Source organism: Hesperophylax consimilis, unplaced genomic scaffold, assembly GCF_061612785.1.
Source record: "Hesperophylax consimilis isolate HC1 unplaced genomic scaffold, BYU_Hcon_1.0 scaffold_364, whole genome shotgun sequence".
NCBI classification, from domain to species: Eukaryota; Metazoa; Arthropoda; class Insecta; order Trichoptera; family Limnephilidae; genus Hesperophylax; species Hesperophylax consimilis.
In genome coordinates, this window is record NW_028301517.1 from 15,001 (window position 1) to 19,089 (window position 4,089).

General features: G+C 55.5%; 2 non-coding genes across 2 annotated transcripts; both read left to right on the forward strand.

Annotated features, from left to right (window-relative positions):
* Positions 1-98: 98 nt before the first annotated feature.
* On the forward strand, positions 99-2,045 carry LOC149408392 (small subunit ribosomal RNA). Its single transcript, XR_016305625.1, has one exon. It is a non-coding gene; the product is annotated as a small subunit ribosomal RNA (ribosomal RNA).
* Positions 2,046-2,374: 329 nt separating this feature from the next.
* On the forward strand, positions 2,375-2,536 carry LOC149408393 (5.8S ribosomal RNA). The gene has a single exon (XR_016305623.1). It is a non-coding gene; the product is annotated as a 5.8S ribosomal RNA (ribosomal RNA).
* Positions 2,537-4,089: the final 1,553 nt, after the last annotated feature.

Sequence of the window (4,089 nt, forward strand, 5' to 3'; positions counted from 1 at the left end):
CCGTCGCGTGTTCTTTAACGCCGTGTTGTCCGCGCCCTCTACGCGAGGGCGGGCCTCTGTCGTTCGGAGGATTAAAAACCCTCCGACGGTGGTGCAGCTCCCTGGTTGATCCTGCCAGTAATCATATGCTTGTCTCAAAGACTAAGCCATGCAAGTCTCAGTAAAAGCCGAATTAAGGTGAAACCGCGAATGGCTCAATATATCAGTTTTGGTTCCTTAGATCGTACACGGTTACTTGGATAACTGTGGCAATTCTAGAGCTAATACATGCAAACGAGGTTCTGACCGGTAACGGGAGGAATGCTTTTATTAGATCAAAAACCAATCGGCGGCGGGGTTCGCGCCCCGTCCGTCGCCATTCGAGATGACTCTAGATAACTTTGAGCTGATCGCACGGTCTAGCACCGGCGACGCATCTTTCAAATGTCTGCCTTATCAACTGTCGATGGTAGTTTATGCGACTACCATGGTTGTCACGGGTAACGGGGAATCAGGGTTCGATTCCGGAGAGGGAGCCTGAGAAACGGCTACCACATCCACGGAAGGCAGCAGGCGCGCAAATTACCCACTCCCGGCACGGGGAGGTAGTGACGAAAAATAACGATACGGGACTCGTCCGAGGCCTCGTGATCGGAATGATTACACTTTAAATCCTTTAATGAGGATCCATTGGAGGGCAAGTCTGGTGCCAGCAGCCGCGGTAATTCCAGCTCCAATAGCATATACTAAAGTTGTTGCGGTTAAAAAGCTCGTAGTTGAAATTGTGTCCTGCGGTGTCGGTCTACCGAATGCGGTACGACAGGCACGTCTGCGGGGCTTCTCGCCGGTGCGTCCACCGCCGGCGTGTGTCGGTCGGCCTCACGGTCGGCCGCGCACCGAGGCGGGCCGTCGCGGCTGTTTACTTTGAACAAATTAGAGTGCTCAAAGCGGGCTAACACTTGCCTGAATATTGTACGCATGGAATAATAGAATAGGACCTCGGTTCTGTTTTGTTGGCTTTCTGATACCAGAGGTAATGATTAATAGGGACGACTGGGGGCATTCGTATTGAGACGTTAGAGGTGAAATTCTTGGATCGTCGCAAGACGGACTAAAGGGACTAAAGCGAAAGCATTTGCCAAAGGTGTTTTCATTAATCAAGAACGAAAGTTAGAGGTTCGAAGGCGATTAGATACCGCTGTAGTTCTAACCATAAATGATGCCAGCCAGCGATCCGCCGAAGTTTCATAATTTTAACCCGGTGGGCAGCTCCCGGGAAACCAAAGCTTTCGGGCTCCGGGGGGAGTATGGTTGCAAAGCTGAAACTTAAAGGAATTGACGGAAGGGCACCACCAGGAGTGGAGCCTGCGGCTTAATTCGACTCAACACGGGAAAACTCACCAGGCCCGGACACTGGAAGGATTGACGGATTAACAGCTCTTTCTCGATTCGGTGGGTGGTGGTGCATGGCCGCTCTTAGTTGGTGGAGCGATTTGTCAGGTTAATTCCGGTAACGAACGTAACTCTAGCCTATTAAATAGACGTGCAACCGGTATCACGAGGGTCCGTGTGCGCGCGGCTTCGGCGTTCGCGCGTCGGGGTCGTGCGTTTCGCGGTCTTCACTACCGGCGTACAATGAAAATCTTCTTAGAGGGACCGGCGGTATATATAGCCGCACGAGATTGAGCAATAGCAGGTCTGTGATGCCCTTAGATGTCCTGGGCCGCACGCGCGCTACACTGAAGATCAGCGTGTCCTCCTTGGCCTAACGGCCCGGGTAACCCGATGAAACCCCTTCGTGATAGGGATTGGGGTTTGCAATTCTCCCCCATGAACGAGGAATTCCTAGTAAAAGCGAGTCACCAGCTCGCGTTGATTGCGTCCCTGCCCTTTGTACACACCGCCCGTCGCTACTACCGATGGATGATTTGGTGAGGTCTTCGGACTGGTGCGCGGAAGCTCTCACGGGCATCCGACGCGTCGGAAAGTTTGACCGAATTTGATCATTTAGAGGAAGTAAAAGTCGTAACAAGGTTTCCGTAGGTGAACCTGCGGAAGGATCATTTCCTGTGTTTAATGTTTGCGCTTTCCATGATATGAAATATTATTATGAAACAAAACATATATTATACATATATACCATAATCGAACGAATGCTAAATTACTGCGTCGGAGATCGCCCGAGGGCGCCGATGCGAACCGAGAACCGCCGGCGTCGAGCGGAGGAGGGCTTCGTCCTCTATCCGCTCGTCCGGTGAAATTTTACCCGTCGCCGTGAAGGCGGCGGTACAAAATTAATCTTTTTGTCGAATGGAATTATAAACATTTCGAAAACGCAAACCAAATTGTAAAAACCGAAAACTAAAACGTATCTATTTATGTTTGTTATCATTATTACCCTGAACGGCGGATCACTCGGCTCGTGGGTCGATGAAGAACGCAGCTAAATGCGCGTCAGAGTGTGAACTGCAGGACACATGAGCATCGACATTTCGAACGCACATTGCGGTCCGAGCAAGACGTAGTTTGTCGACGGACCACTCCTGTTTGAGGGTCGCGCACACAATGCGACCAGACTGTTCTCTCGCCCCCGTCCTCGGACGGGGGCGCGCAGAGCGAGCGTTGCCGGCGTCGCCGGGGCCCGCGCGCGTCGTCTCCTCGGAGACGCGCGCCGGGACCTCGGCGTCCGGTTAAATTTGACGAAGTGCTCTCTCGATGCGCGCGATTTCCGCTTGCGTTATACCAAACGCGGAGGAACGCGTGCGAGCCTTGAGCTAGCGACGACGCTGAAAACTGGGCAGTCTACCGCGCGAGCGGTCGGCTGTCCGGGGCGATCTTCGCGCTCTCGGCCGCGCGCACCTCCGCGGACGCTCGTCGGTTTCGCGCCCGCTTGACAGAGTCTGCACGGGCGAGAATACGCGCACACTTGCTTTGCGTACTTCTCGAATTTATAAAATTTTTGTTGTCGACCTCAAATCAGGAGAGATCACCCGCCGAACTTAAGCATATCAGTAAGCGGAGGAAAAGAAACTAACGAGGATTCCCCGAGTAGCGGCGAGCGAAACGGGAAGAGCCCAGCGCTGAATCCTGCGGCCCCGGCGGGCCGCCGGGAAATGTAGCGTTCGGGAGGAGAGTTATACATACACGCGCGGTCATTAGTCACGGCTGCCTGTCCAAGTTCATCTTGAACGGGGCCCGCTTACCCGCAGAGGGTGCCAGGCCCGTGGTGACGGTAGCCGGCCGCGACGGTCTCTCTCCCTAGAGTCGGGTTGCTTGAGAGTGCAGCCCTAAGTGGGTGGTAAACTCCATCTAAGGCTAAATACTACCACGAGACCGATAGCGAACAAGTACCGTGAGGGAAAGTTGAAAAGAACTTTGAAGAGAGAGTTAAAGAGTACGTGAAACCGTTCAGGGGTAAACCTGTGGAACTCAAACGAGCGAACGGGGAGATTCATCGTGTCTTCCGTCGGGGCTCGCGCCTCGCGCAAACCTTCGCCTTCGGCTTTCGGGTCGGGGCGGTGGGTGCGCGGGTGCGCCGTCAGGCTCCCGGAGCGCGTGCACTTCTCCCTTAGTATAACACCGCGACCCGTCGCGCCGCGGTCGAATGCGCCGTGCGGTTGACCCGTCTCGCTCTGCGAGGCGGAGCCGCGGTGTCCACGGCCGCGGCGTACATTACGCAGCGACGGTAGAGAACGAGGATCGCGTCCGCCCCTCGCGGGCGTCCGTCGCGCTGCAGCGGCGTCCTTCGCGTGGCCCCCGGCGTCTAGTGCGTCGCGGGTGTCGCGCGTCGGGTGTCCGTCGTTAGCGGCGCGCTCTCGGACGGGACGCGTCCCGGTCGGCGGTGGTTTTGTTTTGGGCACTCACAGGACCCGTCTTGAAACACGGACCAAGGAGTCTAGCATGTGCGCGAGTCATTGGGAACACTGATAAACCCAGAGGCGAAATGAAAGTGAAAGGCCGGCCTCGAGCCGGTCGCAGGGAAGATGCGCGGGCGTCGTCAGACGCCCCGCCGCATTCCCGAGGCGTTTCGAGAAAGCCCCCGTGCGATTATCGAGACGCACTGAGAGCGTACACGCTGGGACCCGAAAGATGGTGAACTATGCCTGGTCA